Source organism: Amblyomma maculatum, chromosome 5 (assembly GCF_055883805.1).
Source record: "Amblyomma maculatum isolate TAMU_Amacu chromosome 5, ASM5588380v1, whole genome shotgun sequence".
Lineage (NCBI taxonomy): Eukaryota > Metazoa > Arthropoda > Arachnida > Ixodida > Ixodidae > Amblyomma > Amblyomma maculatum.
Window position 1 is genome coordinate 82,512,070 of NC_139348.1, and position 26,399 is coordinate 82,538,468.

At 43.0% G+C, this 26,399-nt stretch overlaps 1 pseudogene; it reads left to right on the top strand.

Annotated features, from left to right (window-relative positions):
- The first annotated feature begins 2,833 nt into the window (after positions 1 to 2,833).
- Positions 2,834 to 24,630, top strand: LOC146188597 (uncharacterized; annotated as a pseudogene).
- Positions 24,631 to 26,399: the final 1,769 nt, after the last annotated feature.

A 26,399-nucleotide genomic window follows, 5' to 3' on the forward strand; every position in this document is an offset into this window, starting at 1 on the left:
AATACGCGAATAGAGGTCCTTCTAGGGCTAGCTGGGTCTCTTTCAGTAGTAGATGAAATGAAAGCACAATACAAAGGATAGCTACATTGATAGTAAGTTTACGGGGTGCAAAAATCTAATAATTTTTCATTGGACATATTCAATTCAGTACTAAAGAAATTGTACATTACTTTGCAATGATGGCTTGCAGATATTGCCTTTGTGTAAAACCATTTCGTACCGCAGCCATCACGAAAAATAACTTGATCAACGTACCATATAGTTTGAAAAATTTTCTAATGAGATGTTTGGGTGCATAAAAGATAAGTTGGACACAATAGAAGACCACAGAGCACGATATTATGATACGCAAATTTCTTTAGTCCTTTTACTAACACGTAAGCATATCTTAATATTTATACGACTTCATATGACCCGAGAATTGTATTGTTTCTACGAATTCTACTTAGAACAGTTTGCATAACTTTTTTGACGCAAAACAACCGTTGCGTTTCATTCAGAGGAATCAGCCTAAACCACGCGAAAAAAAAACCTTAAGCTTATAGAGCCGCACTTTGAAGCAGAAATAGCAATATGCATTATGCAAAGTATTAGAAGCCTGTTTGTCACGCATACTGCTTTCCACAGGAAAAGTAAATAAATTATTATGCATTTTAGTAATATATGCTGGTTTACCTCGAGAAATAATTTCAAAATGTCAATACCAGCTGTTAATATATTGAGACATCACAGTTTTCTGCGATGAATGCAACTAGGGAAGTTTCTGTCGTTGCCTTGATTGTGGGGCTAGATATACTCTTTTCTAGACCACAGGTGTTAAGGCACTACGAGTCATTACGATTTTTTGACCGATGTTGTTTTCATTACTTTTTTAATTAGAACGTAATATTGGTGTGTACCTTCTCCCGGCACTTAAAAGTTTCTCCCAGATCACAAAAAGTTTGAGGAAAAGTGTTGTATCTGTTTTCTTTGTTTGCATTGCTCTATTCCAAAGTGTTTTCTGTATGCTCGTCAAAAATATACTCAAGTGGTTGTTTTTATATATGTTCCCAAATGAGCTCTAGTACATATCCTTTTAGACGTGTGGAGCTCTTTTGCCGGCAAAGTGGGTGGTTTCATATGCACTGTGAAATCGATTCCCTTTGTCATAGAAAGCTATTGAGTATTTTTAAAATAACAACACAGCCTTTATAAACGAGGTTTATGTTGTTAATACGTAATAATGATACGCATAAGAAACTGATATGTGTCTATCTAGGTTTTTCTAATTTGTGCATTTGTTTACTTATTTATAGGGCACTCTGCAGCAGCGTTATAACAATAGATTGGGAAGAACCTAAATATAAAGAACAGTGGAAAAATTAGACGAATTGAAAACAGAAACAAGAGAATTTAGCCTAGAACGCTAGTTGTAAAATAAGAGTGAAGCCATACAAAAATGATTATCGGTAAAATTACATTTCAGTCAAAAATAAAAACCGCAATCGGCATCCGATCCAGTGAATTATACGAGACGAGAAAGCGAATACTAGAAGAGCTTGGTAACCAAGTAGGCGTATTTTCCCCGTTTATAAAACTTGGGTCTTTTCAAACTAGATTGTAGCTAGAGAGCTTAAAATTATTGTTCTTTTTAAGGCCTGTTGAGTGGGCACAAATTTTATATAGAGGTAGAAACATTTCATTCTATCAACGTATCAAGCAAGGGGGATAAAATTTGATTGGTTTTGTTATCTTTGTTTTGCTGATATTTCTGTCACACTGTTCTCAAATAAGTTTGCCGCACCGTTTGCTGTGCCTTGTAACCTGTAGATCAGTTAGACCTTGTGCTGGTATTCCATCGCGGTCGCATGTTATAGCTTATATTTTACCAGTTTCCTATGCTTTGCGTTTTAGAATCTGAGGAGCAGCGCCAAGGATCCGTATATGCATACTTTTTTTTTATTCAACGTTCATGTTCAATATAACTAGCAAAGAAAGATATCTGTTAACAGAACATCCCAATAAATAACCTACCTTAGTAAGACCAAAATTTCCTAGTATGAGCGCGAGTCATTAGTAACCTTAGATTTAGTAGATGTAACGGTAGTTAGTAGGCAAGTGAACTCACTCTCCAGATATCGTAACACCATTGTAACAATGAAAATCTGCTTTACAAGCAACTTTAATGCACTGTGGCCATGCTAATCCGAACATGCGGGAAAGCTTGTTTGAGGGCTGGTTCATTCTGAAACATTACAATTATGGTTCTTGTGCCTCACGACTTCGAGCTACGTAACCATTTCAAACGAAGCCTCTATAAGAAGACAGCAAAGAGTATATATCGTAACACTATTGCCAAACGCAGGCTGCTCGGACACCCAATAACAATCATTTCGCCTATGATGCGCGGAACTGGACATATTTGGAACTCTCCATTTAATTTGCTTTGTTCCTCCGTCACCTGAAATTCACAGTTTTCAGGGGGGGGGGGGGAGGGGGCAGCGAATTACTCTCGAAGCACCTCCTCGAGACGCAAAAACAGCTGCGATGCAACACTACCGTCCTAAGCAATAGAAAGTGCCCTGATACCCTCCAAAATTCTTTCCTGACATACTAGTGTGCTACAAATGCACAACCGCTTTCTGACCATCATTACAATACTTCTAATTGTCAATGTTTCTCAACCAGCTTTTCTTCATGTATGCCAGTTAGCTCACAGCAAAAAAAAAACAAAACGATTTCAACAAATTGTTCTTAATAGGGTCAATAAGCCAAGGCAGGTAGCATGGAAAGCATTTTTGGATCACCAAAAACTCTTTCCTCCTCGTCTCGTTGAGTTGTGCATTAGGGCCCTATGACAGGAACGGCAGACCGCATAGAAGGTATGCAATATCGCTGACACCTGCACGAGGATACTTAAGATTGACAATAGCTTCGTTATTGTCCTGAGACACGCTATATATCTCCAATACTAGTCTCAAAACTATAGCATAGAGTCTCCCATAGCCTAACAAAAATATGGGCACGTCAAACTCGATCTATACGCTTAGAACGTAGCATGGAGGGTTCATGGACGCGTGCTGCGAATATGAAGGTAGGTTATAGGACTGTAAAAAGAAAGAATCCTTTCTCTCTTTTCTCTACTTACCCAGGTAGCACAGCATGTGGGGCCCCAGTAGGTCGGATTTAGGCAAGTGGGGCTGGGGCAACGATCATAAAACCTGCATCGGTCCTCGATGCGGCAAAAGTGGGCAAGCCCCGCTTGGGCTTGCCCTTCTCCTCCTGCATGGGTCACATAGTGGTGTTTCTCGGGCTAATGCAGAGCACATTCCTGTATCCAGACCACAGGGTCCCTTGCCGGATATTTGAGGGCAATCCAACTTAAATGTGGGCTTTTTATGGGAAAACCCTCATAGATCCGAAATGAGGCCGCCCCCATTAAATCTTCGTGGGACCAATATCGGCCGTAGTTGGACAAGAAAACGGAAATACCCACATGCTGCCCCAATCGGCCCCTTGTAGGTTTCTTGAGCGCAGGTAAAATATGAATAAGGGCTCAGTTTGGGCGAGCCCTCGTGAAGCCCAAATGAGGCAGCCTTAGCTAAACCGCTTTAGGTCCCACATAGGCTGTAGTGGGGCTGGAAGGCGGGCGTGCCCACATGGTACCAAAATCGTTCCTTTGTGGGGACTTTGAAGGCCCGTGCCACAGCAGGTGGGCTCTAGGTTCAAAAACAACGTCCAGCCCAAGTGGGGCTGCCCACATAAAACTGCTTTATATCCCACATGGGTCGTAATAGGGCTCGAAAGCGGGAGGGCCCGCATGATACTAAAATTGGTCCCTTGTGGGGAATTTGAAGGCACGTGCAACAGCAAGTGGGCTTTAGGTTCAAAACCAACACCCAGGCCAATTGGGGCTGCCCACACAAAACCGCTGTAGGTCCCACATCGGCCGTAATGGGGCTAGAAGGCGTGCGTGCAATTGCGTAATCATTGTTTCCAACCTTTATTCGCATTAGATATTGTCCTACATTACTATTACAGTATGATGTGTATAACAGTTGTTGCCACGTTTAACCGATTAGAAATATACATGGCTTTAGTTCTCGCGCTCATGCAAATTGCGCTACAAAATACTAAAACCAACTGATTGTAACTGTTGCCTCTTATGTGGTTGCTTTGGACAGCCTGCAACTACCAGCACAATATTGCTGTTCAGAACGCACATCTCCATAGCCTGAACAAGATGTACATAAAGTCATTTCGGCTAGATGAATGTTATGAATTATTGTAAAATTTAATATTGTGGCTGTTTAGAAAGTGCAGATATGTATAAAATAATTAATTATGTGCATAAATACTGATTGGGGAAACTTGCTAGGGCTTTCCATCAATTTCCTGCGTCGGACCCCTACGAGAATAATGTGGGCAAGTCCAAGTGCGGCTAGCGCTATAGAACCCGCATTGGTCCTATGTCATTATCTGAGGGGCTAACTGAAATAAAAAAAAATGTTCCGCCAAAGCGGCTGCCCAAATCGGTTCAAAGTAGGACCATCGTGGGGAGTTGGCGGGATGTGCCCCTTTAACAATGCCGCAAAAATGTGGGCAGCCCCGCAAGGGCTGCCTGCATCGGCCCCTAGTGGGGCCCATTGGGGCTTTGTCGACAGCCCCCTACGGGCCTACATCGGCCCCTCTTGCAGCACCCACATTGAGCCCACTGGGGCTGTTCTGCATTGCCTACATCGGGCCCACCCTTCAGAGCCCACTTTGTGCTACCTGGGTAGCGCTTTTAAAGGGAGCGGTTCTCAGACGTGAAACTACGTATAACCAATAATAGCTCGTTGTTGATAAGTTTATCAGCCTGCAGGCCGCTAAGGAAAGGCGCTTACTTTGGTTTTTCGAATGTATTGCTTTGGAGATGCATGTTTTTTTTTTCTGCTCTTCAACCCTTCTTGCTTTTGTATTGTTTTACCGCCTTTCTCATACTTAAACGCAAGGGCAAAAGCTAATGCGGAGCTCGTTGAATGGTTGCCATGTGCCAAGAGTGACAAGCCGTCATTACAATGGACGCTGTGTGAAGCAAACTTTACATTTATCAAAGCAATACTAATGGTCTCAGCTAATCTGTATAATTGCAATAATGGTCTAAAAACTATCCCAAAGCGCTCCAATATGATATCAAAAATATGAGTACGCCAAACCCCAAATATAGAGTGTTTAAGAGCAGATTATATGTGTAAGGTGGTAGGGGTGACTTAATATAGGTTAACTGGCGATATAGGTTAGCGCCAGCCTTTATTCATACGTGTATCTTGTTTGCCTTAGTTAACTTTGTTTTTCTAACTTCATCTTCAAAATAGAGGACCAACTACCCTGACGACTTGCACTTTTTGAAAATGAGAGAGTCGCTTGTAAGTGCCCTTCTCTTCATAACGCTTCTAAAAGAAGCCGTTATCCCACGCGAAACAACGAGTATAGAGAAAATCTCCTTATTAATAGATAATCTCGTTCATTTGTAGGCTGCTAACAGGACGTGTTAACTCACGCTCTTCAATTATGGTGTATTGAACATATGTTTTCTAAAACTCAGCTGTTCGTCCTTTTTTCGTTTGGTTAGTTTTATTCACCTTCTTGCTCATATTAGAAAAAAAGCGGATTTGAATCGGCGACTTCAATTGGTGGCGCCAGCACAAGTAACCAGCCAGCATTTCCTGGCGATAAAGCCTAAAACGACGTCGCAAACTAGCAATCTTGATTAACATGTTAACCAAAGGCATACAGTATTTCCAGTCTCTGGCCCGAAACTGTTACATAGACCTCGTCTAATATTTTGAGTACACTAAGTGAACATGAATTTCAGCGCCTCCTGTCGTCCTTACTGGTCGCGCGGTTAATATTCTAACGTTCAGTTCAGTTCAGTCGTTCAGTCATGTCCGACTCTTCGTGACCCTATAGACAATATCACGCCACGCTTTCCGGTCTCTCACTATCTTCCTAACATCACATAACTTCATCTGAAGCGCATGCCATCTAACCATCGCGTTTGCTGCCTACCCCTACTACGGTGCCCTCAACCTATCCCAACATCAAATCTTTCTCCAGCGACTCTTCTCTTCTCATGAGATGACCAAAGTAGCTGAGCTTTACCTTTAAAATTTGACCCTCCAATGAGCATTCAGGGTTTATGGTCGACAATATCAATTATATTTGATCTTCTGGCAGTGCAAGGAACTCTCGAGAGTCTCCGCCAGCGCTACAGCTCAAACGCGTCAATTCTTCGGCGGTCAGCCTTCTTCACAGTCTAAATCTCGCATCCACACATCACAACTGGAAACACCATAGCACGAGTTACACGGATCTTGGTTGACACTCCGATGTCTCTGCTCTTTACTGGGCGGTCAAGGCTAACCATTGCTCTCTTTCCCAGAAGCAGGCATCTCCTGATTTCACGGCTGCAGTCTCCTTCCAGGGTGACCTTGGAGCCCAAGAAGAAAAAAATCTCACAGCTTCCACTTCTTGTCCCTTGATGTTCCAGGACTTGATTGGGCAAGACGCCATGGTCTTTGTCTGTTTAATGTTCAGTTTAAGCCCAAACATCTCACTCTCTTCTTGTACGCGTATCAGAAGTCTTGAGTTCCCCTTCACTTTCTGCCATTAAAGTGGTATCATCCGCATATCTAAGATTGTTGATACGTTTTCCAGCAATCTTCACTACAGCTGAAGACTCGTTAAGACCGGCCTTCCTCATGATGCACTAAGCATATAGGTTAAATAGGAAGGGCGACAGTATGCAGCCTTCTCTCACTCCTTTCTCAATCGGAAACCAATTTGTAAGAGCATGCCCAGTTCTGACTGTGGCCTCTTGCTCTTCATACATGTTCCTGAGGAGACAGATGAGGTGAATTGGAACTCCCATCTCTTGGAGAGCTTGCCACAATCTGCTGTGATCTACGCAGTCAAACGCATTCGCATAATCAATAAAGCAGAAGTAGATGGGTCTCTCCCCTTCATCAATCCTATCATCAAGTATTGCTAGCTTTGGCGACACAGTTCTCTGGTCTGTACTCCGTAAACAATGTAGATGTGTCGCTGAGAGCTCTTTAAGTGAGATATGTTTTTTTACCGCAAATATTATTTATCATAGCATTATGAACGGCACACTACTACAATGGTTGGAATAGAAACGTAATAACGATTTCTCCCCCATCATGGATTACTGCCTTGTCGTGGCGGAGGGGCTTGCGAAACTCGATCAAGTCGTCAGCTCTGCTGTGTAGGGCCACCCAAGATAGACAGGTCACGGCAGAGAGTTCTGCAAAATTTGATTCACTGGAGAAGGTAATGGCAACCCACTCCAGTATTTCCTGCCAAGAAAACCCTATGGACAGTCACAATACCATTAGTGATATGGTGCCGGAAGATGAGCCCCCAAGGTTGGAAGGCGTCCCACATGTTACTGGGGATGAACAAAGGATGATTCCTAGTAGCTCCAGGACGAATGAAGCGGCTGGGATAAAGCCAAAAGGACGCTCAGTTGTGGATGTGTCGGGAAGCGACCGGAAAGTCCGATGTTGCAAGAAGATATATCACATGCAACATGGAATATAAGATCTATGACGCAAGGTAAACTGGATGTCGTCAAGGGAGAAATGGACAGATTGAACATTGATATCTTGGGTATCAGCGAGCTCAAGTGGAGCGGAATGGGAGAATTTAACGCCGGCGACCATTATGTCTTTTATTGTGGGGACGGATCCAAGAGAAGGAATGGGGCCGCTCTCATAGTAAACAGAAGAATGGGCAAAGCAGTGCTAGGGTACAACCCCAAAAACGACCGAATGATTTCACTTCGGATCCAAGGTCCCCCTTTCAACATAACAGTTATCCAAGTCTATGCACCGACCACTACTGCTGAAGAAGCTGACGTTGATTTTATGCGGATGTACAATGGCTTTTAGACCGCACCCCATCATCAGACGTCATTTTTCTCATAGGAGACTGGAATGCTAAGGTCGGGAGTGAAGAAATATCCGAATTATAGGCAAGTTCGGTCTTGGCGAACCAAATGAAGCTGGGCACAGGCTAGTAGTGTTTTGTCAAGAAAACCACCTGACCATAGCGAATACTCATTTTGAACAGCACGAGAGGCGCCTGTACACATAGACTTCACCGGACGGTCTGTACAGCAATCAGATCGATTATATTCTTTGCCGGCAGTTATGAAGAAGCGCTATACAAGCAGTAAAAACAAGGCCTAGGGCCGATTGTGGCACCGATCATCAGCTTCTTGTTGCCAAAATTAAGATTCGATTGAGGAAAACACAGAAATATAGAAGGCCTTTCAGGTATATGATCTGGATCAAATTCCATTAGAATATGCTGTGGAAGTGAGGAATCGATTTCAAGCATTAGATTTTGAAGACAGAGAGCCCGAAGAAATGTGGACTGATGTTCGTGATATAATACAAGAAGTTGCTACTAAGGTAGTTCCAAAGCAAAAGAAATGCAAGAAAGCAAACTGGTTATCTGAAGAGGCTTTGCAAATGGCTGAGGAAAGGAGAATGGCAAAAGTTATGGGGGAAAGAGAAAGGTACAAGGTTCTCAATAAGAATTTCAGAAAATAGCAAGGAGAGATAAGAACGCCTTCCTGAACATACAGTGCCAAGCAGTTGAGGACAACAGCCAATTAAGGAACACAAGAGCTCTGTATAAGACAATCAAAGATATCAAATGAAGCTTCTGTGCTAAGCTTGGTGTGATAAAGGACAAACGAGGCAAGAACCTTACTGAAGTCTCAGAGATAAAGAAGAGGTGGCAGGAATACACAGAAGAACTGTACAAGAAGGACCCGAATGTGCAAACCCAACATAATACGGTTGTGATTACTGATCTCGAGCCAGGCATCCTGAAGAGTGAAGTTGAAAGGGCCTTAGCCAGCCTTGCTAAGAACAAAGCTAGCGGAATTGATGGCATTCCAGCTGAGTTGCTTCAAAACCTCAACCATGACGCTGTTAACATTCTGCATGCATTACGTCAGACGATTTGGACAACTCTGCAGTGGCTACAGGATTGGAGGAGGTCAGTTTACATCCCCATTCCAAAGAAAGGCAGCGCCAAAGATTGTTCCAACTACCGCATGATCGCGCTTAATTCGCATGCTAGCAAGGTGATGTTGAAAATCCTCCAAGGTAGGCTGCAGCAGTATGTGGATCGGGAGCTTCCGGACGTGCAAGCTACATTTCTTCATCGCTCTGCGCACATGCAGAGCCATCTTGCGGCAAACACAGAAGAACCCCTCCTCGCATTGTGCGGCGCTGCCCCGACACGTGGCGCGCCACTCGCCCCTTCGCCGTGCACCCTCACGGGTTGTAGAATCAAGCGTCTTTCCTTTCTTTAGATCACTATCTTCGCTCACCCGCTTCTCCCCTTCGGGCCGCGCGGGTAGCGGTGCGAGGATGCCCCAATACTCTTCTCGTTCTCTCCCCTTCCAACATCCAACGTGCGTTACTCGAACAGTGGTGTTTAGGCGACGCGGCTCCTCTTTCCGCTCACAGCGCGATTGCTAGGTGCAGCGTCTGATGCCGGACGCCTCTGACGTGATCGCTGCGCCGTAGCGCTTCTGCTGGGAAAGCGTCCCCTGCGATGTATGCCAAGCTGCTTCCGAGGAATCATGCTTCTGCGTGGTGCTCCCAAGCGAGATAGAGGACGATCCCATCAAGGCGTCAGCCCCATGACCGCGTCCGCCTTCATGGCGCGTCGCTGCCCGGCTTTCTCCCTCCGAGACACCGAGTTCTTTGGTTCGTTCCGCTTGCTCAGGCGCACGTTTCGTTGCCGCGCCGAACGCTGTGTTGCTCGGCGCTCACCGCGTGATTCGTGTGTTCAAAGTCCGACGCGGGGCGCCTCATCAGTGATTGCTGCGCAGTAGCGCATTGTCTTACACTCCTTGGCAGGTCGACGGGTGTTGTATTGCAGGGCCTTGCGCGCTCGCTCTTGAGACGCGTGTCATGGAAGCGGCGCCGTCTACCAGTGCCGGTAGCGCTACAGTGTCTCGCTCATAAGTGTCTTCCTCGCCGGCGAGCACTGATGGACCATCTCCGTCAACTGGTGTTCGACCACGAGGAAGGCCACGCAAGACGGAGGCACAGAAGGCGGAGACCAAAGCTCGCCATGCTGAGGCCATGCGACAAAAGCGGCGTGGGAACGCCGAGCTGCTGGAACGAGAGGTTCAGGCGAAACGGCAACCGTGGACCCTGAGCCCGGAATTCAGGGCAATGGAGGCCGAGGCAATGCATCTTAAACGTGCCGAAGATGCATGCCGAACGGCAAGGGAAGCCGCAGCCAAACGGCAGTAACGACAATCAAACGCCGAGCAGAGAGCCAGGGAGGCTGAGATCAAACGCCAGCGCTAGAACATGAATCCCCAAATACGAGCGCGAGAAGCTGAGGTCAGGTGACAATAGCGGCAAGGAAATCCTGATATGAGGGTGCGTGAAGCTGAAGTCAAGCGTCAGCAGCGGCAGGAAGACCCCGAGTTCAGAGCACGTGAGCCCGAGGCCCGGCGCCAACAGCGGCAGGAAAACTCGGAGTTGCGGACGAATGAGGCCCAAGCCAGACGACAACAGCGGCAAGACTTTCCAGAAATTCGAGCCAGGGAAGCCGAGGCCAAGCGACTAAGGCGAAGAGCCGAGGCAGATTAAGGAGCGCGGGAAAGGTTAAGCAAGCACGCGAGTGCGACAAACCAAAAGCATACCGAGCGAATGAGTGGGCGGTGCGAACGAGGTGCAATAACGCTATCGCGTTCCACTCTTGAAGGCGAAGCTCAAGCGTCCTCCAATTTTTTTCTTCTATTTCAATATGGAGGATTTGGAAACAGCATTAGAAAGTGGTAGTGTTGTGTATGTGTGCAAAGAGGTTAAAAAATAAGAAACGCCACGAGGTTATAAAGGATTCGAAGTTAAATAAAAAATTGGTTGTGCATAGGCATTTTTCCCGTACTAATGAAGTGTGTAATACTCGACTACATTGTAAAATATTCTTTTTAGTATTAAAATATAATTAGTGACGAGGGTCTGTGTAAAATCATAAGGATTTCATTGGAACATTTGTCTTATCGTCAGTCAGCGGAAAGATGTTTTTGTACCCCAAGTCTCAATCATGATAAAAGGCAACATGTCAAAAGTATTGCCTGGAAATTTTCGAGATTTCGCATTTTAGAAAGAGTGATTTAAAACATATATTGCAAGAGTGAGCTTTGGCTCTCTTCTCAGATATCTGGTTTGAGTAATCAATAAAAAACGACCCTCCTGTGTTTACGTGCCTTTTATGGTTGGTTAAGATTCTTTACAGATTACTGCCACTTGATTCAGATAGCTAAGAAAAGTATATGTCTTTAGCGGTAGTCACAGTCTCTCTGTTGGCTGTGTACACTGTCTTCAGACGGTCCTCCAGCCTACAAGGAAATTTTAAGATTTCTGGGAAGCATGCTCTATTTGTTTTAGTTTTATCTTTCGTTCGACCTCTTAATCCTGCTAGGCTGTGTTTAATTTCGGCTTCTCTGAGACGTATTGAAGGGAACCTATTTCTCCCCAGTGATAATATCAAAGGTTTCAAAGAATCAAGCTCAATTTCCACGCTCTCTAAGTATGCTTGTGGATTGGCCTCAAACGCTGCTTGCAAACCAGGATTAATTTTAGTATTTTCCTCTACATTATGGGGCGACGGTTTGGATCTCATCAGTTGCAATTTATATCTTGGCTACAGTTTCTTGATAACAATGTGAGAACGACAGCCTGACATACAACATTCTGGCGACTGGAGTGCGATAAGAGCACAGTGTTCTTTCCGCGTGTAGCAATCAGAAACTTTATTTGAAATGAAATATGTATTTGCAACTCATGTGGTCGCTACATTTTAGATACCGAATAAGTCTTCTAGTACCACAATAGAATCATCAAGAGGCATCGCCGGCATATATTGGAAAATTACTTCTGAAATGGCATTTAATTACAATACTAATTACTTTGCTGAAAATCGCATAAAGTTATTTACATTAAATTACTCATTACTGAGCCCTACAAGTAATAAAATTACATTACAATTACTTCCGCTGATAATTAAATTACTTTTAAATTACTTTCTAGTTTTCATCCATGCAAGAACTAAGTAAAGTTAGTAGACTAAACTAACTCTTCCTCCAGAGTCGAAGCATACAAATTCTTTCATCTTCCCGCGAAATTCCGCCTCAGCTAGCTATTCTTTCCAACTTTCCTACAGCGCTTGCCATTAGAAAATTAAGACAACAAAAAAAAAGAACAAGAACAACAACCAAAGCCGAAGCATGGTCGAACTGTCGTGAATTGCTAAAACCAGCGTCCGTCTGGCCCGCAGCTGTCTTCGCCTACCAACCTAATGTTTTGCCTACCAGCCGTTTTAATCGGTCATACCATTACTTCAAACCTGTCCTGACGAAACACAGCAACAAAGTTTTCAAGACTTTCCAGCGTTTCGAAACAATCATCACAGTTAAAAGCCTCGAAAAACCAAATGGCACCTTCAGCTGCTGCTTTTAAGTAACAATTTTTATAATGGCTATCAAGCTGTCTTATGGTATTCTCAAATTTACTCCATTTAGTGTTTCAGTAGTGTGTATTTGACATACGCGAATAATTTTTTTCTACGGATTAGAACAATTTTGTGAAATCAACCAGTACGTTTCCAGCTTATTTGTATTTCCACATCGTCGTTTACTGGGACAGGTATTTTTCTCTGACACTGAGCAGGCTGTGATGGGTAGTAGGCGTTTTGTGACAAGCGCCAAGGCTTTTTTTCGAATTCGCTCGACAGCGTCAACAGACTTGCGTAGAACGCCTTCATTGACCGGAAATCATACATACTGATATCCTTTGTGGGATAACAGCAGCAGCAAAAAGCGGCTCTTACATTAAAACAAGGACATTTACGCTTAACTGCAGCAAGGAAAGAAATGTCTGCTTAAAAAAAAATTTCCTCTGTATCACTGGTTTTCCACTGAAGCCGAAGTTGTAATTTTGGGTCTCCTAATGTTTAGAGTATTGAATGTAAAGTGACGTTCTCCAGGATGTACGAAAACGCTAACACCTCCCGGATTATTACAAACTGCAGCAAAGGTTTGAAAAGAAGTCTGCAGCCACTATCTAGGAGTGTAGTGCTTTCCTCTGAGAGCACAAAAGTACCAGAGTCACTATTGATACAAAGCCGTAACTGCTATATCTAAGGGTCGCATGAAAGCATCCTCATGATGCTGCTTCTGCTTTTCTTACTAAAGCCGAATTACTACAGCTTGTGCTTTTCATGTTTCCAGTCTTAAATGTGGCGTGGTGACATGTGTCATTCTTGATTTAGGTCGAAGAAATTGCTAACAGGGTTAATGCGACACTCGTGGAATCAATTCGTAATATGACCACAATTAAGAACACCACGAAAGAGTCCTTACTGAAGAAGGTGAGAAAATACAGTTCTTATTTTCAATATTGAGTGTGTGTCAGAATAATTGTTTCTATTAATTTTTATTTTCATCTCGAGGAATATAACACAGTCCCCGTTTAAGATTATTTGTACGAAGACAGTCGATCGAACTATATTGGTTTTTATAAAAAAGATCTGCTGAATATTTTCCGCAGCAAGCAATATGTACGAAAAATATTCATATTATCCCTCGGTGATCACTGACAGCGGCGCTTAAGCAAAAAGGCAAGAGGTGGCTAGGAATTGTTTATTTATAAAACGCTGAGTATATTTTGGTTCTTGCAGTTCTGGTAATGTAAAATTCATGGACTGTAACGCGTACAGTTTGATCGTTTGTGAACAGGTTTTCAGTTGCTTTAAAATATCTAATACTCCTCTCTTTCATCTTATTTATATAAATATAGTTACTTATATAATCAGACTGTAACTGTCTTAAGCATGTTACGATGATTTTGGCAACCCCTGCCCCCGGTATTCAGTTTTACATGCTACACTGAATTCTCAAAGGCCACGTATTTGCTCTCATAATAAAATTGGAATAGGAACATCACTTCTTCTCCCAGTGGTCATTTTGAGTAGAACACGTTACAAGAAAAATGTATGTATATAAGAGAATATTTACCAATAAAAACTAGCAATGAGCGACAGGCCGCATGTTAACTTAGGCCCTCACAGACCAAATAGTGTTTCGTATAGAAAGTCGTTTACCACATAAACATAAAGAATAGGACGCAGTATTTTTGATAACAGTTATGAAAACTTGATGCTAAAATATTATATCTGAATGTGCGTTTATATTGCGTCGGCTTTAGTTTATTGTATTTTATTGGGCACCTCTACTCTTCGGCAGAACAGACCTAAATCTAAAAAAATGCAGGTTAGTGGCACCTATATATACCAATAACTCTCGGTGGTGGGGCCCTTGTCCTCAAACTGTTTTATTAGGTTGCAGTTACTGTAACAATCGTGGCGTTAAAGTTGCAGCTTGCGTGGCGCCGGAAGCCCAAGGCAGTTGTGAATGAATGATCAAGCATCGCCAGCGTAGCGGGAGATGGGAAGAAATGGCAGTTCAGAAAAGCAGTCTGCGAGTTCTATGAGAATTTGTTCGCAGGTGTCAAAGTAGCCCCCACGTGAATTTCCCTCGTCGCCACCTACTCACGACAAGTCACACCGCCGGGAAGGTTGGTGTACACAGTTGGAATTAGAGCACACGTGAAGCCGTGAAGGAATTTCATTGCAGGCAATAAACCGTCTTCCCGAGACAGCGTTAACACAACCAGAGGTTATGTCGCTCCTCGTGTAGATGACAAATCGTCAGGTTAACTGAGAAGGTGCTTAGTGTCAGGAGGCCGCTCCGCATGCAAAGGGCACGGAAATACTTGAATTATAGCGATGTCGTTAGTGACATTTAGTTTTATTCCCTTGCTGCCTTTTTACTACAGTGTCAAAGGAGAACGCAGATGGCACAGGGCGGCAATCAAATTCGCAGCAGGCTCTTGTTTATAGTTTCATTCGTGACTTAGAAAGTGTGATTTTTAAAATATCGGAATACGTGCCAATTTTCAACAAGGCTGTATCAAGTGAATTTTTCTTAAAGATATTTATTTACTTGCAATACTGTCACTCTCTAGTTGAGACCATAGCATGTGGGCATTACATTCATAATATCGGAAAAATGATAATGAAAAAATAAAGCAGTTTTACAAAAATACAGTATTAGGCAATTCTTAAACCACAAAAAAAGGAAAATGCGTTATCAAATTCGCGCAAACAGCTCAAAAATAAAGAACACATACAAGTTCAAAAACGAAACAATGGGTTAACAGGCTGTCGACGGCGATAAACAAGCGATCGGAAAAAAGAAAGCGAAATATGTAACCGAATAATTTCAGCTCACACCGTGGCCTGTAGTTTGAATCAAAAACTTGAAAATGAATCAAATACGTTTTTCATATTCTCAAGAGTAAGCTACAGGATATGGTGGTCACCCAGTTCAGCAAGCGAAGTTTTCAAGCATTCATCAGAAAATCAGGCACGCCCACGCTCGACCATGGAAGTTGTGTTAGGTCCGAAGGCAAATGCCGTAATAATATACACTGGGCCTTTACTATCGTGCAGTTGAAAGAGTAAATAATACTAACCTGTGTAATGTTTTTTCAGTTGGCTGGGATCACAACCAAATTTGGGTATTCAGACAGTTTATTTAACATGACAGTGCTTGACGGCCTTTATTCGCAGGTGAGTATCTCATATTACCATGTTCACTCATTCCATATTTGTTAGGTACATTAAACAAACTGTCTCGTTGTTTACTGCAGATAAAAAGAATGCCTCTCACACGCCATTGAAAGTTTCTTGTAATGCGCAAGGGTAGGTAAACATACCGCACTAAAATTGCGAGTCGCTGATTGTTACGGCGGGTCAAAACGCACCTGCTGCCCATGTGAAGCGTATCGTACTTCAGGACCGGTTTCACTCCGCCTTCCTTATTTTGCTTCGCGTAAAGCCATAGTTTCTTTCGCTTATCTCGAACAGTAGGAGAAAAGTCTTCGCATATTGCAACGTTCGGTCCCTTCAACTTGTATGCTCTTGAAAGCAGAGCCTGGCGTGCTTTAAAAGACCTGAAACGTACTGTCGTGAGCAAAAGTGGTGTACAACACTCAGCCGGTGGCTGAGCACGGGAAAACTGCATCGAAAATCTATCTAGCAACAGTGACACCTATAGAGCGCAGCCACACATGCATGCTGATAAAATGAGAATCGCAAATAACGTTTCAATTTGTGATAGCTGTTGCTAAAATACGTTGCAGTGCAGTTTTTCTGAGATTCGCCACCAGCGGAGTGTTGTATACAAAATAACGGCTTGAGAGGCTAGTTGGTGCAACATCGTATTCAGATATGTGGCGCAAACAAAGACAAACACAGGAGAAGATCCACAACACACGCGCACACTACCAACTGTAAGAAGAACCGGAAAACACTTCCTCTTCTACACTCAGGCACGTCTCAACTTCCTCTTCTTCTCATCTTCCTCTTCTTTGCCAAGGGGAAAATGGCACTCTCTTCCTCGCAGACCATAACCTTGTCCAAACATGGCGGTGACCAATCTCTTCTTCCTCTTCTTCTATTCTTCCTCTTCTTTACCAAGGGGATAGTGACACTCTTTCTCTCAGCCCAAAAATCATCGACCAAACATGACAGTCACAAATTCTATACTGTCTTGTAAATCCACACCTCTGCATTGCCCAGTAACTCCTAACATGCTGGACACGCAAATATCACCACATAGTCACAAGTCATACACTAAAAACACCACCACACAAATACAGCAAATACAGTAGGACATGTCCATCTACACCCCATAACTTAAGTAGTCCCTATCTATTGAGAAACTTTATCTTGCCAACATCTAAGAAGCCACGAGGCCCATGTACTTGAGGGGAAAAAAAATTCTGCAAACTCCCATGGCCCCAAAAACGTAAGATGAGTCTAAGAATAACAACTTTAGGCCAAGAATAACAGCTTGAGGCCCGATAATAATCTCGTTCTTTGCATAACTCAAGAGGATTGCTCAATAAAATTAAATTCTTTTCTAAGTAAACTCAGCGAAGCTTCACTAATGCATCTCTCATTTTTCTTCTGTATCCAATACGCCTCTAAAATTTCGCGTGCAATCTTATCCCGACTCTTGCCTAATATGTCTAACCTGCTAAACAACGGCTCACACTTGCACTTTTGGCAGTGCAAGGCTAAATTTGACCCTTTGCCATTTTCTATGGACTTCTCATGTTCCCTCATTCTATCATTAATACATCTTCCTGTTTGCCCAATATATAGATTACCGCACGTCAGAGGAACCTCATTAATCACCCCCACCCGACATCCAATAAAACTCTTAACCTGCTTCTTATCGCATTGCCCTTGTTTTTTCTCCCTTTTATTGCACATAACCCACCCAGTTTATTGCGGGCAGAAAACACAACTGGCACCTCAAACCTACTAGCCACCTTTTTCAGGCAGTGTGCAACTCTATGTATATAGGGGATCACTTGTGGTCGTTTAGCGATTCCTATCAGCATGTCGCTGTTGATCTTCAACGCTAGTTAGGGCTACTTCGACGGTATCAGTCTTCTGCAGCTTCATTTCCAAGGAAAGAAGCCGAACTATCATGCCAGTCACGTCTACGGTTGCGATAACTTGTAAAGTACTGCACTTTTACCTTTGAACAGCTCTTGGAATTGTTCAGTTGATTTACCTAGGTTAAGCTCAACATCTCCATCATAGAGAAACAAAACTGACAAGCAAAATGCCTATCTACGCAAAAGCAAAAAATGTCTCTTGACTCGCACATGAATCTCCCGAGTGGAACCGTGTCGCCGACAGTCAAGTCAGATGAAGCAATTGGGGTGGAAGCGGCAAAAAGTAGCGGGACGTTTTCAAATGCAAAACAAAAACCAATATGTGTGAGCAGTTGAGTACTTGTAAGTTTCACTGCCATCTTGCCGGCTCCATGCCCCGTCGTCACAGTGCTGCTACGAGGATTTTGTATCCGACACCAGGCAGCGTCGACGTGCACTTGACAATGGTGCCAGCTTGGAAACGAAAAATATCCAAATTCGTCGCTGACAGGACACAGTTGCGATTCGCAGGTGTTGCACCACTCAGCCGAAGATGCAGAATTTTGGTAGACCAGGGCCAGGCACTCTTACTTGAAGAGAAGTCCATCAGGGCAAACTGTCTTAGAAGTGTTCGTCGGAAAAACCTGCGTGAACAGTAGAAGACTTGAAAAGTTTACTACCATCTCGCCGGCTCCGTGCCGTCCCAATTATTAATGAGAATTAATGAATCTCAATAATTAACTTTTGTGATCACACAAATTTCTGCAGAAAATAATAGGCGACTCCTACCAGGTTTAGTTGGTTTGACTTGACTAGGAGCACATTGTTGTTTCAGGCTGGTGACATTTAGCATAGCAGGGAGGCTCGACACACACACACACACACACACACACACACACACACACACACACACACACACACACACACACACACACACACACACACACACACACACACACACACACACACACACACACACACACACACACACACACACACACACACACACACACACACACACACACACACACACACACACACACACACACACACACACACACACACACACACACACACACACACACACACACACACACACACACGCACACACACACACACACACACACACACACACACACACACACACACACACACACACACACACACACACACACACACACACACACACACATGTATATACATATATATAAGCGTTTTCTGCCCATTATAATCTTGCATAAAGCAATAAATGTGCATAACAAAGGGTAACAGTGAGGCAAGGAGTCAAGGCAGCACTTCATGTATCGGTAATGTGGCGTTCGATGATGACACTAATTTACAGATATCTCTGTTGGCAACTTGAATGGAACGAACAATATCCTAGACAGGAAACGAACAATAGAAGGCCTAAAATAATACACATAAAATAATTGTAACCATCTAGGAAGGAACGGGCACTTATTTACGAGATTCTGAAAGTGGCTAAGGAGCACCTTTTCATTGGACAGATGGAACCTCAGATTCGCTCCAAAAAAAGGAATAACAAAAATAATCTCAGTCGAATGGACCGAATTCGGCCAATACCTTGATCAGGAATGACAGCTTTCCGGCACAAGAGGAAAGTATATAACAGGGACATTGTACTTGTACTCACCTGTGCGGTGGAAAAGGGGTTGGTACCTAAAGGAGTTTACGAAGCATTGCGGACAAGAGGAAAGCTATAGAGCGAAAAGTACTTGGTGTAACTTTAACTTTTAGTAAGCTTCAATATCCTCAGTTGATGAATGCGAAAGCCATAATTTAGCGAAAATGAAGGCGAAATAGTCAAATGCAGTGCATGCGATGAGAGTGCAAGGAAACTATTTGTCGTTAAGGGTACTTAATTGAGTTCCAAAGGAAGATAAGTGTATTAGCGGGCGAATGAAATGCAGGTTTGAAGATGAAACTATCAGGTTTGCGGAGATTGATTGAATGTATCAGGCACAGGAGAAGGTTAACGTTGATATATGGGAGAGGCTATTGTTGTTGCATTGGGGTGGTCAAACTGATTTTAATTATTAACATCATGTGTACACATATTCGCCGTGGTCGAATCTAGCCAATATATTCTGGTACAAAACAGGAAAATTACGAAATGTCCTGCCCCCCCCCCCCCCCCTTAAAAACATGCTTTGGCGTGAACAGATTAACTTTGCATGCTGCTACTTGAGAGCATTCAGCCATTGCCACCGCCTTTAACACTTATGTTCTACTGAGACTCTCTGGCTGCAATTTCGACATCACCTCAGAGTAGTATCTGTCAGCTAAGCAGTCCTTCAAGCTCTAGCAGCTCGCTCTTGATATAGTGTTGTTCATTTATATTTATTTGTGGATGATACAGTTCAACGGCAATAGTGTGCGCCCCCTTGCACGCGCACTGCATATTTTGAGTTCATGTAAGATTCTCATATCAAGCTTAATGAGGTATGGAAGGAGGTACCATCTAATCCCTGATATAGCTTGGCATATGGTTTCAAAAATAAAGCATTGTCTGAAACTGCTTATTAATTTAAGCAATCTGACTACAAATCTTCCTTTCAAAGTGTTGAACTGGCAGCCGGTCGCTCTGTGGCACTTTAGGCAGAGACGTACACAGAGTGCTACGTTTCTCTGACGCGCAAGCTAGTTTGCTTTGGTGCGAACAGAGGCAACATCAGGTTAATACGCTTACGATATCGAAAGCTATGAGTTCTCCAAGAATTTCTTCCTGACAACACCGCAGAAAACAACTCGCATAAGGTTCCACTGGGCTATAATTCCTTCTTTCTCGTAATGCATCTATAAGGTTGCTATTGCTGACATGGGATAGCGCTGAACATTTCTCTTTCAATCCTTTCATATAGCCTGGCAACCTTGTTTCATATAACCCTATTCAAGACACTGACTTACAGTGTTGCTTGAGAGAATAGATGGTGCCGACAAAAGCGAAACAAATGAAGAAATCACGCTTCGCTTCGATGCGACAGTCTGGTTCAGAGGAAAGACGAAACTGAGAAACCGCGCCTTTCGTACCGCGCATCATCAATTCCAGACAACTTTCGTATATTGGTGTAGATCCTCAATGTGCGGCTCAGCGCATTTTCTCTTTTTTGATTATTCAACATGTAATCACACCTGCTTGTGCCCAGTGAAAGCTGTGGCTGCCAGATAACAATATTATTGCCACATTTGCTTCAGTTCAGTTCAGTCGTTCAGTCGTGTCCGACTCTTCGTGGCCCTATTGACCATGTCACGCCACGCTTTCCGGTCTCTCACTATCTTCCTAACATCACATAACTTCATCTGCAGTGCCTCGAGGATGCCATCTAACCATCGCGTTCGCTGCCTACCCCTTCTCCGGCGACCCTCAACCTTTCCCAACATCAAATCTTTCTCCAGCGACTCCTCTCTTCTCATCAGATGACCAAAGTAGCTGAGCTTTAACTTTAGAATTTGACCCTCCAATGAGCAGTCAGGGTTTACCCCGGGTCAGATACAGCGCATAAAGGACGTGTTGGCATTCCATACACTCAATAAAATGTACACTGCAATTAGAAGCAGACCCCTCGAGGCATGCGTACAAGCCAGCAGCATTTCTTTCCAGTACAAACATTTTCAGCCGAGCAGAGAACAACAAGGGACCACTTTTGGGAAATCAGGATAAAGGAAGCAAAGATGCAGGAGTGGTAATAGGTGTCAGTTCAGTTGTTTGAATGTTGAAGGTTAGTACTGATAATTGCAGGCAGATAAATGCATCAAGGAATGGGACGCGGCCATCGACTTTATAGAAAGGCAGTAGTGCTCATTTCCATGCTGTTAAGGTGCCGAGTTCGGTCCACAATGCTTCCGACATCGCGATTCAAAAGGAATTGTCTACATATCTTGGAATAACTTTGACCTCACATGTCAATGATTCAGTGAGCGTGCCTTTAGTGTTTCCATTCAAAATCAACCTCGTGACGGAAATAGATGCTCCTAATGCTACTTCAATGACTTGATTGAAAGGAACTTGTTCAAAAGTGCAGTGTTTGAAGAGTGGAAGCAAGTAGGGCCAAATCCTACCAGTGGAGTGATTACATTCCCGGCAACAAGTGATTAGTTTAAAGACTGGAGATGCAGTCATCAACGGCGAGGTTTATTGGCACATTTGTGAATAGCAACTGCACACAAACATGGAACCTAGTTTGCGCTTATAGGCTTCTTGATACCAGTGACATGATAATTCGGGTTCGAAACCGAGGCAAATTTTGAAGATTAACACGACTGAAATAAGCTATCAAACTCAACGGGGTTTCAGACTTGTGGCTCTTCGGTAGCCCACACGTCGCACGAGCTGTATAGTTGGGACATAATAAATGGCAATGTAAAGGCTGGTGGTGCGGGAGCAGCTTTCTAAATAAGCCGCTAGAGATCTGTTCAGTGTCCTTCGAATATTTTATTTATTTATTTATTTACTTATTTATTTTTTTATTTATTTATTTATTTATTTATATATTTATTTATTTATTTATTTATTTATTTATTTATTTATTTATTTATTTATTTATTTATTTATTTATACATACTGTCAATCCACTGTGGATTTTAACCCGAAGGGCATTTAGTACAAAACATATCAGGATGAAAAGTCCTACATGGCTAAAAATGTCAGATGCAGAATCCATAGTGTTAAAAGGAGCCATCTGCTTTGCATCCTGCACGAGGAGAGCATAAGCGTCTCCAAAGGGTCCGTCATTTTTAACGTGATAGAGTTAAAATCCACATTAAACCGAAAATCCAGCTTCGGTGTAGTGAGGGAAAAATCACGGTCATGACGCTAGCCACTGTCATGGTTGCCTGACATTGCGTTTGGTAGGAGTTGCCGACTCGACTCTTCTTTCATATGTTTGATATCAGACTCAGCCTGCCAAGATCATTGCATTCGCGTTGCCTCTAGGCCTTGCAGGCACGTTTGTATGGCTTGTTTAAAGCGGTGATGTGCATGTAGAGTGGTCGCCTACGTTTATTGTGCCATCCCTTTCAATGCGAAGCTTATGTGTTCCGCGTAATTGTATTTCAATATAAGCAGTTCCTTTACAGTACTTTGGCATCGCCCTGGTCGACGGGCAGTATATAACGCCGGCATTATTAGCTAGGCGTTGCCAGGTGGGACAGTGCTGAAGCTGGATACTGAGTCCGTAGCTTTAAAAGGATATTAACAAGGCATACAGAGGCTCCATCCTTGTGGGAGGGCTGATTGGTTCGTAGAGTTTAACGTCCCAAAGCTGCTCAGGCGATGATAGGCGTCGTAGTAGAGGACTCCGGAAACTTCGATCCCCTGAGGTTCTTTAACGTGCACTGACATCGCACAGCACGCTGGCAGCCCGTGATATAAAATTAGACGTCTCGAAGTTACTGAATCGGGAAGCTGGAATAGGTTAGCATAAATGCAATGGAAAACGGCAGTAAGTGATAATTCTTTATTGACAGGCCTTTGTTAGATGGAGGATGAAATATTGCTAGAACACATGCACACCCCGACTTGAAAAACTAATGATATCGAGTCCGTCATCCAAAGAACGCTGGACACATCTTTACCCACACCTAATTGGACACCCGTGACATATAAAATGCAACGTTAATACGCTTCCTATCCACTGTCTTTAAGAACTAGAACAAAATCACTAACGCTATATTACAAATTGTGGACAAACGTGTGTAGTCAAAAGAAGGAAAACATGAAATCCCACCCATAACTATTTCCAGTCAGTAATCTCTCTACTGCATGTAAACTTATGCACACGCAGGGTGTTCAGTGAGCATAAAAACACCATTAAAAAAACAGAGGCAATAGCATTCTACTTGCAGATGAACATTGCCTTATAAAGAAATGCACGGGAGATTTTCAAATTATTTTGAGAACTAAGAATTTGTTGTTAATAAGCGATCTTGGAAAGTTAAAAAAAGTTCTCCATAGACAGAAAGACTCAAAATTTTTCAGAAATTTTTCTAGTAAGAGCCGATGCTGAATTTCTATAAAAATACGAAGTTGGAATTGCTCTAAAGCGAATAATGCGCGTCGGCTTTTATCGCAAAACAGGGATGAAAATAACAGCTTTATTTTCACAATAATTAGCTACAGAGGTTAGTACAGATGTGTCCAATCAGCTAAGGAAGGAGAATTCAGGAAAAGGCAGCAATCATTCTATAGCGATCGCTGTAACGCAAAGATTGAACAAGAAACTAAATGTGTGAGGAGAAGAGCGCGATTTATGAATTTTCTATCTCAATCTATCTCAATGAACACAGCATGGAGATCAAAGTAAGCATTACCGATGCAACGCAATGTAAGAGAAAGAATTGAAGGAGACCTGTTTGAGTCCGAAAGACCAATTAATTTATAATATTTGGAAACGCTTTGGCTGGAGTTTGCCCCGAATATCCTTTTCGGAGTGGCATGGAGAGAAATGTTCGTGCAGCTGATAACTGAAAGTTGCCAATTTTGGTGATAATTTCGAAAGTCTACGTGTGTAAATACATTTTTTAAGCAACCATTTTTGAGTTAAATTTTACAATCTTCTCTCCTTATTGACCAGACAAATCTTTACTAATCTATTTTTCATAGATGCTGCTCACCTTTTAGTTGTGGCGCATTTAGGATGAGTATATTAGTTCAATCGAAGCGGGTTGAAGTTTTTCACAGTTCCAGAATTTACCGTCAGTAATACCTATTTTATCGGCAACACTTCGCTGCTCCCTTCACTGGTGCCCCGTCATTTTGTCACTCTGTTTCATCCTGTTTATTTCCAGACGCTTTAAAACAGACACAAAATAACGGCTGATGCCCATTCGATATAACTTCATCAAATAGGGCGCTTAAAATCTGTATGCGAATCTCCTTCTCTGAAAGAATGCAGAGAATGTTGTGTTTGCATGCATTTTTATGTGCAATTCGTTTCTGCAGAATGCTCTGCTGCTGAAGGAGCAAACTGGAAATCGTTACGGCATGTTCCGATGGGTGGTTGCTCTGATTTGACAAGCATATAAGTAAAGAGAAAGCCCTAATGGTGCGGTAATTCAATGACGGAATTCTAGTTCGCTCTAAAACTTGAGAATGTAATGTTTAGACTTGCAAACGTTACATCTCCAACAGCACTTCGCCTGACGGTTGCATATAAGTGCCACTGACGGAATATGCTGAATAAACATTGGAGGATTGTTCCTGTGCTAAACCTGAATCAGTAACTTAAGCATGTTGCATCTGTCGTTTTGTACCACGCTCAATAAAGGCGCTATGGCAGCCAATATTCATATCGATAAAGCAATAAAAACAAAAAAAAGGATTCTTTACCGAAGTGGAAATATATCCTTTTATAAGTGCCTGAGCAGTCAGCATAACGTATAAAACGTTCGCCGAAATGGGACTCGGTTCTGTGCAGGAAACGCATAGTGCAAGCAAAGATGTGAAATTGAAGCTAATATTTTGTATTAAATATTGTGTTTTGCTGCAGGTTCCCTACCTTTCGCCGAATAGTTCTTTTCTAGAATTGCTAGAAAAAGTATCCAACAACACACAAGGCAAGATATTGAGAAGGTTTTTTAATCAAGATACTCCGAACCCAATGTAAGTCAGAAAAATGTGAGTAGGGAGATAATTCACATACCTATATGACCTACAGTTATCAATAAGGTCAAATATTTTAGCTGTCACCGAACATTTCCCGTAACTTGGTTTTTTTTCACAGCGATGGAGATCATCAAATTGCTACCCAAATTTACTGGAGACTTGATTCAACTCGACGAATGTAAACTTTTAACTCTTGTGATTCTAGAGGCAGGTTGGAGTACAGACAGGTGAACCCAGGCTTCAACTTCTAGAAATAGTCCCCAAGTCAGGCCTAGAAGTTTTGTCATCAGTCTACGGCATTCATTAGGCACACATATGGTTTATTATTTACACTTCTTGAAGATGGAGCAAAATTGTAATAATGGAAGAATTAGGTTCTCAGAAACTTTGTACAGCAAAATTAGTCCTGGTCGGGGGATCAAACCCGGCACCACCGTCTTTCCGGGGTAGTCGCTCTACCATCTGAGCTAATCAGGATAGTAGCAAACCAGATGGTGGGGCGAGAGCGAGTTGATCAATGACTTGCAATAAGGGAGTAATGGCTTCCTCATTAAAAATCTACTCCACCTTGAAACACTCCCTAAATATTCGACCATCATCATTCTCATTTCGAGTTATTGAACAATGGGAAGAGATCCGTCTTGGGAGGGGGGGCACCCGTTATATCTATGGCCCTGTGGACGAATGTGCGTGCACGCATCTGGAGGCCTCTTACGTGGCATGCATCTGTATACTACACTCATGTAGCGTATCGTATAGGGGGTCGGTCCGTGCGGAAGGGTAATGGGCTTAGAGAGGCTCTTACCCACTCTGTGGGCTGCAATAATGTCAGCATCCGAGTGGCTGGTTTGCAGGTCCTGCAGTATCTGCCGAAGTGTTTCCGCCCTGCAAGCTTGTCATATGACCCAGCGCTCTCTAGCGGGAGGAGGCGCAATTATAATAACAGTGTAGCTGCTCCTTAAGAGAATCACTTCTTTTACTTGCACGAGACGAAGGGCGGTGTACAACTGCGGTGTTGAGACCGTAAATGTTTTGTTGGTAGGATGGATCCTCATGTGGAGGTCTCTCAAGTTGTGGCCTGCGGCGATTACTTGCAGAGATTGCAGGAGTAGCTGCGCCATGGCATCGCCATTCAAAGCCAGGCATCCTCTGGGCCTGAAGACCTCGTCCTTTCAGGC